The sequence below is a fragment of the Corvus brachyrhynchos genome, unplaced genomic scaffold (assembly GCF_000691975.1).
Source record: "Corvus brachyrhynchos isolate BGI_N302 unplaced genomic scaffold, ASM69197v1 scaffold117, whole genome shotgun sequence".
Lineage (NCBI taxonomy): Eukaryota > Metazoa > Chordata > Aves > Passeriformes > Corvidae > Corvus > Corvus brachyrhynchos.
Genome location: NW_008238833.1, coordinates 2,471,876 through 2,487,954, shown reverse-complemented (window position 1 = coordinate 2,487,954; position 16,079 = coordinate 2,471,876). Strand labels below are relative to the sequence as shown.

Genomic DNA, 16,079 nt, shown 5'->3' with positions numbered 1-16,079 from the left:
TCACAACTTTAAGTGGCTTAGAGAATTGTCCATATTCAAACTGGCCAGCTGATAGGTTCTATCAGGTCCCAGAGGAAACTGTAAGCACCCCTTAGCAAGGACATCCCTTCTGGGACTATGCTTGCTAACCTATGACACCTGCCTAGAGATTCCGGGACTAAAAAGAAGTGAGAAGAGAAATTTCCAGTGTAAAACGAAGGCAAAAAAAGTTTTTGGATACCTCATTTTTCTGCATGCCAACTGTCAACAGAACCACTATCTCATTTACCATGTTTATATGTTATCTCAAACAATTGGCTCTCAGTTTGTTGTGTTTGGCCTCTTATTACCCAGAAGGTAGTAATGGAAAACAATATTCTCCCCTCTGACCCAAATCTAGAAAATGATAGAATTTGGGAACACAGATTACAGAAGTGATAATCGGTTTTCCACTTATACTTCAGTCATTTACTCACAGTTCTTGTGGGTAACGATCGCTGGAAAACTAGATGACAGCTAAGCTGTCCTGAGTGGTACTTTAGCACTATTTTGTTTAAAAATCTATGTCCAAAAAATAGAAAAATCACCTAGCAAGAAGTTCAGTATGAATATCCTGGAAGTGTCAGATCAGACCAAACACATGGTTTCCAAGTGGAACTATTTTTTTCTGTCTTACCTTTCTCCAGGCAAGTCTAGTTTCTGCATGTTATTGTACATTGTTTCCACTATTTTTCTTTAAATAAAATATATTGCAATATATATATTGCAATCTGCTTATGGAGTCTGAGATTACCACAGTTCTTTCACACCTTCCAACCCTTTTTATCTTAATATGCATTCTTGAAATAAGAATGATGAGATAGCATCCACAAGAGTTTCCATGAAAAAGGAAAAGAATAATATGATTTATGTAAACTAAAACTGTTCTACTTTTACCAAGTAAATTATGCAAAGAACCCACATAAAAGTAAATAGAAGTTTTATAAATCAAACCTTAAGTGCCTAAATGCATTCCCATTTCAAGCAGTATTTTAAAGAGCTGAAGTGGAAACATCATCTTTGCTGCACTATAATTCAAACACTGAAACTTGTAAACTTTTTATTATAGTCCTTTTTCAAAATGCCTATGCTTAATGTACAAAAGATTTTTATACTTTTTGCAACTTTTACTATCAGACAGGTACAAGCAGTGAATGTAAAGTTGCTCCTGTAGGTACTGTAATTACTTGTAGCCAATGTCAGTAAAGTATATAAAAAATACCATTTTTGTAATTACTTTGAACCTAATTTTAGGTATCACAGCACATAAATCTTTCACAGCCTTGGTGTTTGAACCTTAGATAACTTACATGACATCAGCAAATAAGGCCCTTCTAATGGCAAAACAAGCCATGGATACAAATTCCAGATTGCATGTGCCACAGATGTGATAGTGTAGAAAACACTGAGATGTGAGATGTTCGCTAATGATTTCGTTTGGGAACCAGGTTTCAAGATGCTGCCTGTTGGCTTCCATCTTGAAAATTGTCTTGGGGTCACTTTATGATGTGTATCCCCTATCGTTGCTCCATGCCCAGAAATTAATTTTGTGCCTTTCTGTGCCTTTAAACTGAGCCTGAGAGGGGGGAGAGGAAAAAAAACCGAGCAAATTTTCAAAGCAGTTTGTTCAAGGACACACACTTCTCTGCGTCCTGAGGTGGTGAGAGGAACGGGAGGAAGCACTCTACTTGCTCTTCAGCCAGCTTTTGGCCTTTTTCTCCGGAGAGAGTTGGAGTTGAACTTTGTTTTCCTGGGACTTTGTTTTTTCTCCCCTTCTCTTCTGGACTGTTTCAACATCAGAACACATCGGGAGAGTTCTCCACTGAGGCCTTGGAGGTGGGCCCACCACGACCCAGCTCCGAGGAGGAGGAGAGAGACTCAATCTACAGAAGAGTTCTGAATTCTCCCAGGTTTCTCTCCACAACGAGAGGTTTTATTATTTAACATCATTACCCTTTTCCTGTGTGTTTGTTAAATAAATAGTTTTTATCTCTTTTGCTTTCCTCTGAGGAAAATTTATTTTTTCCTGAACCTGGTGGGGGAGGGCTGGTTGTAACCTGCCTTCTATCAGAGGATATTTTCCTCCAAATTTGTCCAAACCAGCACAAAAATCAATGTCAAATGTGATTTCAGCTGTCTCTTTTGCACACAGAAAATAATTGCTAACACTGAAGAGAGTGAAATTTCTTTAATATACAAATTATTTGCATTTAAATCTCTGCCCACTTATTTATTTTTACCAGGGCATTCCCAGGAATTTGTATGAGCAAATCACTTGAATGAAAAAAGAAAAAAGAAATTAAGATAATATGGATGTACCCATAGTGAAAAGACATTTGCAAAAGCTTTTTCAAAGTGCCATGTTACTGATGGAAAATGGTTTCTGTGATGTTTATTTTCCCCTTCTTGAATTCTATAGAAATCTTTCTTTTTCAATTCAGGACTGAAGTCTGATACTGTTATTTCACCCTCGTTGGTTCAGGAGAATGTGTTTTCCAGCTGCTTTGTGTCATTGTTCCAGTATTGGTCCATGTGTGCCAATATCGTGGTGCTCACAACAAACAGTGCATCAAAACCCCAAACGAGTTTGCAGCTCACAAACTGTTAATTCCCCTAAAGGTGACTCAATTTGTCAAACAAAATGACCACCTGATGGTACTAAGTCCAGCATAAATATTTCATTTCAGTGTTAAGGTAGATTTGAGCAAACCCAGAAGTAAATCCTCTGGACTCTAAAACATTCACAAAATGAAGACTCACATTCCAGCATATTGCAGCAGTGACCTAGTTTGCATGCATTTTCATAGCAACAACAGACATATCTGCAGTCTTTGTTTAAAAGTCATCAGTCATAATTACTATCTGGAAATAGGATCAGTTAAAGTGGATGAAAGCATTTTAAGACCATCAATAGTGAGAGCATGGAACTCTATGACAGACATAATTTACCGATTTTTCAGCTGCTAAGCCGCAAACAGTACTTCTTGCTTTTAGAAAACATTTGGTTTGGGTTTTATGCATCAGTGACTGATTCACTTGCCTCAACTCTTTTTCATTAACTGAGATAAGAATAAGCAAGAACACATAAGCAATATCCTAGAAAACTCATCATACTTCAGGATACTCATAAGATTAAAATCAAAAAAAAGGAAAAAACTTGGCAGCCCTGACTAAGTGAAGTAGACTGATGAATGCTGCCATCATTGCAATGCACTGCCACAGAGTGCTAGGCTTTAAATTAATATAGTTTGAAGATAAGAAGTCTTTGTAACTGATCTGGAAAGCTTGGCTATTTTAAAAAACCCAAAACCATTATGTTTTTTACAGATCTTCAAATGTTTTTGCAGAAAGTGAAATAACTGCAAAACAAGCTTATTAGATAGGGTTGTAAACAACTGGATGTACAAAACAACTGATGTCAGGAATCATTATTTTCAAATAGTATTACTCCTAGAAAGATGAGATGCACAATTTTATGCACTGGTATGTGTCTAAAAGTAATACTTAGAAAAACACATGTACTCTCAAAAAAAATTCTGTCTGGTAAGGATCTCTCCATTTTATTCTGCATGCTGATGTCACTTGGTCTGTTCAGCCTAGAGAAGTGGAGACTGAGGGGAGACCTCATTGCAGTCTGCAGTTTCCTCGTAAGGTGAAGAGGAGGGGCAGGCACTGATCTCTTCTCTGTGGTGCCCAGTGACAGGACCCGAGGGAATGGCCTGAAGCTGTGTCAAGGGAGGTTTAGGTTGGATATCAGGAACAGGTTCTTCACCCAGAGGGTGGTTGAGCACTGGAACAGGCTCCCCAGGGAAGTGGTCACAGCACCAGCCTGACAGAGTTCAAGAAGCATTTGGACACTGCTCTCAGGCACATGGTGTGACTCTTGAGGGTGGTCCTGCGCAGGGCCAAGAGCTGGATTCGTAGAACCTTTTGAGTCCCTTCCAACTCAGCTTATTCCTTTGAAGACACGCTGAGAGAGCTGGGGTTACTCAGCCTGGAGGAGAGAAGGTTCTGGGGAGACCTTATAGCACCTTCCAGTAACTGAAGAGAGACTACAAGAAAGCTGGAGAGAAACTTTGTAAAAAGGCATATAGTGATAGGACAAAGGGGAATGGATTCAAACTGAAAGGAGGTAGGTTTAGATTAGATATTAGGAAGAAATTCTTTACTATGAGGGTGTTGAGGCACTGTAACAGATTGCCCAAAGAAGCTGTGGATGCCCCATCACTGGAAGTATTCCAGGTCAGGTTGGATAGGGCTTTGAGCAACCTTGTCTAGTGTAAGGTGTCTCTGACAAGGGCAGGGGAGTTGGAGCTAGGTGATCTCTAAAGTCTCTTCAAACACAACCATTCTATGATTCTGTGATATGACTGCAACAAGTCCTTAAAATACTCTGTTTTTAAAGTGCTCATTACCTCAATTCGATGTTAATTACCTCTATTCAATTAATAGAATCATAGAGTATCTCAAGTCAGAACATAAAAACAAGGATCATTGAGTCCAAGTTCCATGAATTATTTAAATTTATTTCAGTAAACATTTTATTTAAATTTAATAAGGTAACTGTGATGCTGTGAAGGTAAACACTTGGATTTCATTCCTTTTTCTTCAAGGTTCAACAAATTTTATACATATTTTAGATCTGAGTCCCCTAAAAATCTCAGTTAAATTTGGTCTCAAATAATGTGGGAATAATTTTATATGGTAGTTTACTGTCTTTATTAAATGACCTTTGTAAAGCATGTTTCTTTTCATGTTTTTGGTCTGATAAAAAGTTCATTTAAAACAGTCCACAGATTTTGCCTTTGGATAGCTTTTCTTTGCCTCTTCTGTTTCTAGTTTCTCTTACTCTATGCTCTTTTATGGAAATCTTGACTTCAGGGAAAAGTATTATGGTCATGTATTTTAGGAGTGTATACAAAATAACAGGAAGTAAAGGTAAGCTTCTGGGCTGCAAGTTTCACTGTAGGTCTGTATAATAAAGCAGAATGTGCATGCCTTTGTCACCAGGTAGCTAAACTGAACAAGGATGGTTTATTGCTTGTGGATCTATTTAAGGACAAGCTGTATGAAGAGCTGGGTGGAAGAGATAGAGGGAGTTTAGATGAACAGTGGCAGTTTCACTAAAACTTCATTCCGGCCTTTCCTTCTTTATTAGATTATTTTCTTGTAACTCCAATCCAACAACTGAATAACTAGAACAGAATTTTAAAGACTTACAGTCACAGTTTTCAGAAAAAAATATTAAGATCATTAAAGTGGCAGTTCTGCCTCAGTATTTTGTTACCATTCTTATACATAAAAATAGTTATTTAGGCTTTTAATTTTGACAGTACTGGGTCAAGTTTTGTCATGTCTATATACACATTACATATAGATATGAATTTCTTATATTTGTAGTATAACACAGTACAAAGTCAAATTTTAAGTACTCAAACAGCTGTAAAAACTACTTTACTTCACTATAACAGGATATTCTTAACCAATGTGTACAAAACAATTCAATTTTATTAAAAAAAAATATATTTCATTGACTGACTCCAAAATTGCTTTGGAATTTTACCATGGAAGAAATAATAAAAAAGACCAATTTTAGACTAAGAAAAAAAGAAGTGCTTAAATCTCCTGTGGAACTGGTATCCCAGTATTTAAACATCCTTTTTTCACATAGTACAGAACTCTCTATATTTTAGAGAACTTTGATCAAAATATACATCAAAGATTTTTATCCTGAATGCTATTCCAGAGCCTTAGAGTGAACTGCTGGCAATTGTGTTGGGCAGGATAAAGTACTTGAAGGATTGGCTCCTCTGTTGAGATTGCCACAAGGCAATCTTGAATTGAAAATACTTAGTTTCTTTTGTTCAGCTAGCTATTATTTTCTTACCAATATTTCTGTTCAACTTTTACATTCACTGACATATTTTATACATGATAATTTCACTTTTTTTAGCAGATATGATTTTAATGAGGTAATGACACTTTTAAGACTTAATTAAAGATTAATGGAGGTTCCATTTCCCAATATTGGAGTACTACATGTAACCAGGCCTTGTATAACCAGCAGTGAAACAAAGAAAAATTTTAAAAGAGTTCTTTCTCACATTTGTGGCACATCATGGCTAGTGATGATCATATGCTAAGATTTTCTCTATTTCTTACGGTTTCATTTCAATGGAGCAATAGTCTTTCATTTGTGAACCACAGAGGAATATAGACAAAGACAGGAAAAAAAGACAGTGGAATTCAGAAGATATGACTGAATAAAGGCTGACTTAAAATCTCAAAGTCTTGCAGTCACTAACCAAAACACAGGTCAGAGTTAATCTCTGTTAACGAGTGAAGGAGATGGTTGATGTCTCATAGTAAGAAAAAATGTTTATAAATTGAAAGCATTTAAATAGAAATGCCATTACAGGTAGAAATTTATCCAAGGGGCACCTGTTTCATTATAATGTTTTCTGCAGTAATAGTTTAATAATTTAAAAGAGAAAACACTGAATTGTCAGTAGAAGTTCCTACTGAATGTACTGTAACCGTTTACCATTCAAAGATTTGTCCCACTTTGCATATGAGAGCTAATAGAATGGCAATGTAAGTTATTTAGACTGAATATATATAAAAAAATTATAATTCAAAAAATATATTCTGCTAATGGATATTTGTACTGTCAAGAAATCCACCCATTATTATAAACACCACAGACAGCAACTACTGTGATTAAGATGGCAAAATCTTTCCATTAGAAGATTCTGTTTCATTTACTCTCAGTTTTAGTTAAATAATAAGTAAGTGTCCATTTAGTCTCTTAAGGATGCAGCAGGCTATGGAAGCAAAAATCATGTTATAGAAGGTATTGAATAAGGACAAGGAAGGCAAGAGAGCTTAGGAGCCTGGAAGTGGGAAATGTGAGACAGAGGAGCTGCAGTCAATTGAGCAAAATGAGTACACTGAGACTAAAATAGAGCTAGAAAGATGCTACTATCATTTTTGATCAAACAGATGCTTTCAGTAAGTAAGGAAACTGCAAATGGGATCAGTAGCCTAATCGATAGGAGGAAAGAGATCAGAAACCAGATGCAGGATTGAGATATGACTGATACAAAGGCTGAGAAAAAGATTGGTCAGAGTGATGAATAGGAGTCTGATCAGTTCTGGCTCTGCTAAGCACTTGGGAAAACCAGCTCCCCTTGAGCTCGTGTACAATTCCCCACATTACTGGATACTTTACATTAATCTCTCATGTCTTAGTTTTCCATTTATAAAAAAGAGATAGCAATAACTACTCAGTTCACAGGAACACTGTAAAAATAAGCATATTAATGTGCATGAAGCATTTTGATGCTGTAATGATGAGCACCATAAAAAGCTTCTGAGGAAATTAATTTCATCTGCATAGTAGGTTTTGAATAGATTGAATTAATGAAGGCAGGGGGCTGGGCACTGAACAAGAGAAAATGGAATACTGTTCAGTAAGTGAGCAGTAATTCTTCTGTGACCTGAAAGAGTCTAGTGGGTCTAAAATGAAAAAAAAAAAAAGAAAAAAGAAGAAAAAAAAATTTATGTGACAAATCTATATTTCAGGACTCCAGAATCCAAGGCAAAATTCAGACTCCATAGACAATGATAAATCCTTCATCCTGTAGCTTGGATGTTTGACCTGGCAACTCTAATAAAATTTACTGTGAGATTTAATGTGTAGTTAGACACACAGTATATAAATTCCTGACTTAATACATTTTGTTTTAATTAGTGCGGTAGGTGTGTGGGTGGGCTCAGGATTTACATATTTATAGAATCCTGAGGACATTTTTGCATATTTCTATGCTTGATGAGATATAGGGCTGAAACCTAATTAAAAGGCTTGTTTGGGGGATTTTTATTGTTTAGCTCGGTGTGTGTGGGTGTGTGGGTGTGTTTGTATATGGAAGACAGGTTACAGTACATTTTATAGGATTTGCTTCTTTTTAAAATATATATCATGTTCTATGAAAGCAACTTCTAACATCTGACATTTAAAACCAGTACAAAAGAAACTGTAAACTGCTGGCTGCTGATGGCAAGCATAGCACAACTACCCAACCTCACAGAATTTAAGACTATCATGTTACAGTACTTGACATTATCATCACATGGTGGTCATCTGAAAAAGCTTTTGATATGATCGTTGTCACTGTTGAGAATTTATTTTTGGAAATTATTTTGATTTTGTTCTCAAAATAATTACAAGAAATTATAAACAAATCAACAGTTATATTACCAGGTTCATGATTTTGAATGCAAAACATTATAAATAAAATATATAATTATTCATTTGATAATACAACTTCCATGTTGACATCTTGGCAACTTGAGGAGATTTAATTAATAGTTGTGCTGTGAACACTAATGAAAGTATCAAGAAGGACAAAAGACAATTTGTCCTTGGAATTGCACACTCTTGTGAAGTCTAGTCACTGAAGTACTAAATTTCATGAATAGAACTCATGGATATTGGAACTAGTTTGTTTAAAGTGTGGATTGACTCTTACATTCTTGTCTTCTCCCATTCCCAAAGAGAATGCCTGGTTTTCTGTTACTGGTATCTCATGCTTCATATGAAAACAGATGTATAAGCTGCTCTGTCCTTATAGAAAACCAAAGGTGGCCATTGAAGTTGGGGTCATATATAAATTAACTTTAATTCTATCCCACCATCTTTTCTTTTTAATTTTTAGTAATCTAACAAAAAAAATTATCTGTATTATTTTTCATTTCCTTTGTCAGGCAAACTTGACTTCTAATTCTCATTTTGTCCATGTGTTTCACAGCCTTCCAGATGTTTTCCTTGATGATCCATCTCCTTCATTTATTGTAGGCTTCTATTAAATTTCATACCTCTTATTCAGCGTTATTAACTCAGACAGAACTCAACTCTTTCCTAGAAGTTTTCCTCCCTGAGTTCCAAAGCATCATCAAAAGTGACTTCACTGCTTTTATAAAGAGTGCTATTCCTAAGTCAGCTTAAATGCCCTGTCCACTTCTCTCTTCTTCCCTCCCAAGCTTGTGCTGCTCTTTCTTTTGTACTACCACAGGTAACTGTGCCCCTGCAGAAGAATAACCAGTCAGACAATTTTACTTTTCAATGAGATCAGGAGCCTGATCTGTTTCTCAGGAAAGCCATAATACATCTATGTCAGGATAAAGGAGGGAGAGAAATGAAGATACCATGCAAGAAATTTCAAGTAAAACCTTTCATTTGAAAGAAGGTACAGTAGCACTCACCACCATATGCCACACCTGGAAGGATGTAAGTAGAGAGATGACACAGTAATTTCCAAAAGTGAATCTGAGCTAGAACTCAGAGGGAAATTTAGAAAGTATTGTCTGGTCTTGGCACAAAATTCTCCTTCAACCTTTTAAAATTTCTTCTTTTTTAGTAATGCTACTCTTAATTACTGTCACCTATATTTAAATGCCAAGTCTAATGATTCATTAGCATGATAGATTAGATTGTGAAAAATAGGTGAGCTAGGTTATGGGCAGGTTAAACACCAGCCTTCCAGTCCTGCAGAGAAATGCACAGCGCTAAAATGAGAAGTCTGTAGATGTACTATGCATCTTTAAATGATTGCAGTAATTACATTTCAAACTGTGCTTCTCTACATGACTGACTTCTATTAATTCTTCCAAAGAACAAGAAATATAAAATGTATTGTTTAAAGTACATTTTTAGAGTAAAAGACTAAGCAGAACTTAAACCTCAGAATACTTTTTTTGGCATCAAAACTTATGTAGCAATAAATGAACTTGACAAGATTAATAAATCTCATTTCCATTTGAATACTTGGAAATAATCATAACTTTTTTGGTGTTTGATGGGTATGAGGATCAATGAGATTGAAGTTATGCCTATGTGCAATTCAAATGGAATGAGATAATATATGTTGCTCAATGGAGAACATCCAGAACTGATACCCCTTTCTGAAGCTAGTAACTTATTCTAATGACTATCAAATCTGCACTGTATTGATGTCTGTAATCTGGGATCTGACCTCAGCTTTTCACACTGCCTTCATTTTAGTACTTTCATGCAAAAGGATAAATGTTAATTCTAAATAAGAAAAAAATATTTTCTGCATTAGAGCTTCCTGCGTTTTGTTTCTTGATGTTGTCAAAATGTCCCTCTCAGGCTGAGGTCATGTATGATTTCATCACAGAAAATTCAAGTGGTTGAAGTTAAGGAATGAGTGAGTTGTTTGTAAGGACAAAGAGGAACTAACTTCTTTTGGGAGAACAAGGAAAGTCTAATATCAGGAGAACAAAGAAAGTCTAATAACATTTTATCTATACTGGTAGAGTGAAAGGTATCAAGAAATAATCTCCTGCACTGGATTTTCATCATGGACAGTGTCACTGTGTTGGAAGAGTCCACAGGACTCTTTGGTGGGACCACAACCTTCTGCAAGACAATTCTTGTCACATTTTGGGTGTTAGCAGAATTGACTAGGGGCTGTTCTCAGAGTTTAGAAGTACTCCATGTCTTAAAAGGTAAAACAGTTTAGAATTATGGATGTGGACCTTTCCATATGATTTGCTCTCAGTGCTAGGGAATGCTTATTTTACTAGCATAATGAGCCCCTTTTGGAACTCACAGGATACTGTTTTGAGACAACAGATAGAAGATAAAAATTTCTCCACTGTCCTCTTTTTTTGATGAAAAAACATACCTGCTTTTGTAGACAGGAAAGGATTGGGTTTCCTTGGCTCTTTAAAGTGATCTAATGGAGAGGCAAGGTAGTTGGTCTTTAAATGCTGATGTAGTAATCGAAAAATGGAAATTGACTGCAACTTCCAGACAGCTTCAAAAGCAGAACTAAAGGGACAGAAACAGAGAGCAGGTCTACCAGAGCAGATCCTAATGCTATTACAGACAAGTCACTGTTGATAGGGTCAGGAGACCATTTCTGAAGACCTGCTGTGGAAGGGGAGTTCCAGAAGACAAGCAGTATATTTTTCCCAAAGCTTTCACTGGATAGCACTCCCGAATACAGTTGAAATCCCAGAAGGTTTACTGTTTGGCAATAGTAAGTGATTTGTTTGGAAATTTGAACAAGATAAAGATTCATTAATTTTGCCATTTTTTTCAGAAAGAGTGGATGCTGTCTTCACAGTTTTAGGTGACCTGCTTATTTTATTTATTTTTCCATACTTGCTTTCAGACTTGGATCCACCTATGTAAAGCAAGGTTGATGGCAAATTTTCATTGAAGATTCACCACAGCCACAGAAGAGAACAAAGATCTACCTTTTCCAACATGAGTGCTTTGAGAAAAGCTGCTTAAAAGGAGTTATAATGAGTTCTGCGATTTTTAAGTAATAAAGTTTATTATTCTAAGGTATTTATTCACTTTAAGAAGAAAGGATCAAGAAATTAATGACAGAAGGCTTAATTAAACCTATTATGTGTCTGTCATGATGACGTTGGCAACAAATCCATACAGATTGTTTCAAATCTTGCTTTAGGAAGCCTCATGTTTTTTAAGAGCATACATCACCCCATCAACTTCAAAAGGATTATGCTTTAAGATGAAATGTGTTTTTAGACTAGAGCCAAAGTTCTTAGCATTTTGCACCATTGAACTCATATGTTGAATATTTCTATAAACAACAAAGTAGGTATCACCACAGCTAAAATTCAAATAGTTTCATTTTTCCAGACTTCTAATTTGACTAAAAACTTGTTTTTTTCAACATTTTTATATGAAAAATATATATCTTTCAGTTAATTTTTTTTTCTGATCCTCTTAAGAAAGGGCTAAATTTGCAGAATTTTAAAGTAGATATGTGCAAGTGCTTTGAACATTTATGTGGGAAACTGGCTGGAAACAACATCTGAAACAACAGCTGAAACTGTTAGTAGAGTTTGACAAATTCACATTCATTTCAGATTCAGTGAATCTGATACTCTTTAATTAATAAATTATTTATGAATAAAATGCAAATGGTTCTACACACAATTTACTTTTTCTGGCATTTACATGCGGTTTTCAGGTGTCTTTTAAGCATATATTTTCTTAAAATGGCATGTTGAGATAATGAAGAAAATAATCCAAAAATTTTGTCGTGCAAGTCACTGTTGCAGCTGTAGCTACTTTTAACATAGCAACATTCTTCATGCTGCTGTGATGCTTTCAGAGCAAAGCAGTGACAAACTTAAAAGTGTGTTACAGGATGATCAGGGGCATATTTGAAAATGAAAGTATAACTACTTGTATTTTGATTTCTTTTCTCACTTCAGTTATCACTTTTCATTTATAGTACCTAAAACTGTTTAGATTGATATGATTTAGAAGAAAATGTTGCTATTGTAATATCGTTTTGCAATTCTGCATCTTCTGAAATGAACATGAGAAACAAAGGTTTTTCTCATGTTTAGAAGGTTTAAATAAATCAACTTCTAAAAAATTAATGCGAGGAAATTATGAAATATACCCAACAATGTGTCCAGGGAGCATGATGGCAAGAAGGAAACATAGATCACTAAGCTCATTTCTTAGTAGGTGAAGTCAATTAAAAGGCTGACAGAAGTGTGCTGTGATGGAATGGGCAGTGCACAGGCTGTCTCCTCAGAAAACTCTTGATTTGTATGTCTACATCATGAGTGACTTCTTATTCTGTACATCACTGGACAGTTATTGTGGATCATCCATTAGAAAAGGACATTGAAATTGTGTCTAATCAATACTCTTCTCCGTAGATTAAAGGAAAAAATAGATTTAGTAAGAGAAAAAGGAAATGATGCAAAGAAGCCAGTGACAATTGGATTAATAATATTGCAGTGAGGAGTTCTATAAATGACAGGTGAGTAGTTGTTTTCCCCTACCACTTCTTCAGGTTTCTAGCCCAGGCTGTAAATATCACTGAGATGGTAGGCTCGTGAAAGGTTGAATGACCCACAGATAAAGGCCAGCAATTTTGTTTTGTGACCTAATGGAATATAGAGATTGTACATGTGGCAAAGGTAAGCACAAAATACATCCACTGTGGTAGCCAAAGTTGTAGGACACTGTTCCAAAGAGAAGCTGTGGAACCACATACAAATATATGCAGTTGTTTTGCACTAAGGCAGGTAGATTTAGTCAAGCTGAAACCTATATTTTTTCAATTTTGCATCAGGTTATGTTTTTATTGAAAAAATATACTTTTAATTTCATTTACAGCATGAGATACTTTTTCTTCTTTTTTTATTTTTGCTTGCTTTCTTAAATAGTATAAGCCAGCACAACCTTGGGCATGAGACATCATAGGAAATGCAAAGAAGAAAAAAAGAGAGAACTTTGATTGAGTTTAAATCTTCATAAGTATTTGATGTGGTAGTTTAAAATTTCAAGCAGACCTTTAACTGCCCATAACTGGTCTTCAGCTTTACTCCATAAAAAAAACCACTGATAGAGTGGGTTATTTCAAGTATTATGTCTAAACATATACAGAATAATATTCACTTTGTATGTCTTTCTCTTTCAAACCCAAAGAAATTGCGTAAGTACTTCAAAGTCCTATTTTAACTGTGCACACATATACAAATTATAGTACATGAACATTTATATTTGCAATGCATCACCAATGCTGAACTCCATGATAATAACCATAGCAACTGGGTTTTTGGCCATGGAATTGTGAGAGAACTAAGAATCAGTGGCACACACATGCTCTCCTTTTTCAGGTTTCATGATATTTTTGCATAGACACCTTATAGTATGTGGTTTTTCCATAAGATGATGTCAAAAGCCTTGGTTAATGGTGCCTGTTGTTCCCTTTTGGGCTGCATGCCATTCCTCTTTTTAATTAGAAGAATTTTCAAGTTGCAAAGTTATAACTATTTTCCACAGAGGTACAACCCATGCATATAAACAAATCCATGAGCTTAAATTTTTGGGTTTTTTCCTGTGAAAGTGGTAGGTTTCCAAGCTTTTGGAATCCATGGTTTTCAGCAAAGAAAGGGAAAGTGAACACCATTATGAATAGCTCTACATCTCATAGTCAGAAATGCTTTGATTTATCCTTGGGATTATAGATTACCATTCAAGCCATTAGAGCCCAGTAAAACTGCAGAGCACCAATTACTTTAATTACTTTAAGGTTAGAACCTTTCCTTAAAAAATCTCTTTCAATGCTTTACTTTCTGTCTTATTGAAAACAGCTGGAGACATGCAGGCCAGCTATTAACAAGCAATACTTCACTATAAAGGTGGTGAGGCACTGGGAAAGGTGGCCCTTGGATCTGACTTACAACTTTTCAGTGATACATGCTTTTGATATGGTAGTATGAGTTTACATTGTGGTGACATCATTAAACATTAATTAATTTAAACAACATTAAAATCTGAGTTTCTGCATAATGCAAATATTTTTTCAACATGAACACCAATCATTTAAGGTCAGGGAATTGAAGAAGTATTAAATCAAGAGTGGAAGAGAGAGGGTCATGCTACACTGAAATTGAGCTACAAATACACATTGAACTTGAAATTGCTCTTCTCACAAACTTCTAAAAGCATTTCAACCAGTTATTACTCTATTATTTAAAAAAAGGTTTTCATGTCCTTATAGCAGCCCTTTCTCTCTTGCAAGTCCTGCAGCATTATTTACTACACCTCAGCACTCCCAGACAGTGCTCCTCCATTAAACTTTACTGAGAAACTTTCATTACAATTTCCAAATACTTTCATGAACAGAAATCACATTCCAAACATCACAATGTAATAATTTTGATACCTGCAAAAGTAGGTGTGTAAGATAATAGAAACTAAAAAATCCAATGAAAATAAGCCCACTAAACTTAATCTCTTCTTTCTTTCTTTCTTTTTTTTTTTTTTACTTTATCTAAATTTATTTTATTGGAGGAGGTAAGATTGTAATTATAAGAACATGGGGGCCTGAATGAACTGTAGATGTAGCTATTGAAACTCATAGGCCTTCTGCTGTTTGAGATCAAGCTCTCACTTTCCCTGTATTATTATTATTATTTTTTTTTTCAGTTGGAGGTTGAATGGGCACCTCTTAGACTTACTCTTTCAGAACAGAAATCTGAGCTTCAGACACCTGGAACTATGTATATTTACCATTTTTTGGGTTCTCTAAACAAGAGATTTGTTGCAGGGTAGTTTTCTTGTCTAAACAATAAAATGCAGCAGAATTTTCTCAAAAGCTCCATTTAAGACTGAGGTCCAGTAATACTGTGATACTCTTGTGATGCTTAGAGTTTTAAACATGCTGCCCTGGCATGAGCAAACTGTGACAAATATCATTATTCTTCCCAGCTCAGAAGTAGGTGGATAGTGCCATGATCTCCTAACAAACACCTTGACAAAATCTGCAGCAGATAAGACTTAAGCAATAGATTTAAGAGGTCTGACTTGACCAGGGAGGGGTGGATTAAGGGAGAATCAGACCTCACACTAGATCTGCTGAGTTCTTGACAACACCAGATGTGTTAGTAGACATGCAGATGGCAACTTCTCCTTAAACCCACTGTTCCAGCTGAAGATCTGCCTCATGTTTCATGGTAATGTCTTATTTTCAGTGGGATCTGAGAAACTAGGAAGGACTTCTTTTTGCACCCCTACTCTTAAAAGCCACTCATGGTAAGATTTATCTAGATAAACTAATAAAATGATGTTGGCTGCCTTCCTATAAATGGCTTAAGGGAAATTAGGGTTGGAGGGTAAATCCTGGCCCAGTTCTTCCTGCTAGTACGTTTGAAAAAGAGTATGCTATTGATAGACCATAGCATTTACTTGGGATTATGAGCTGTTGATAACTTCTGAAAAGTATATTGTAGTGAAAAATTTCAAAAGCTAAGACAATTTTGGTTTCCATAATGACTGTAAAAAACCCCTTCAGTTTCATAATGTATGAAAGTACATTGGATATGTATGCAAAAACACAGACATAAACCATATATATTTATATACATATATATATTAAAAAATATAGAGGTGCAGACTATCCAACAGATATACAGGAACTTTACCCCATTCTATTCCTAAGTTTACTGTTCTTTCTTTCCTGCTTAGACAT

General features: G+C 35.5%; 1 protein-coding gene across 1 annotated transcript in view; it reads right to left on the bottom strand.

Annotated features, from left to right (window-relative positions):
• LOC108447635 (contactin-5-like) overlaps positions 1-16,079 on the bottom strand; it is a 219,819-nt gene that overhangs the window by 46,904 nt on the left and 156,836 nt on the right. The window lies entirely within an intron of this gene.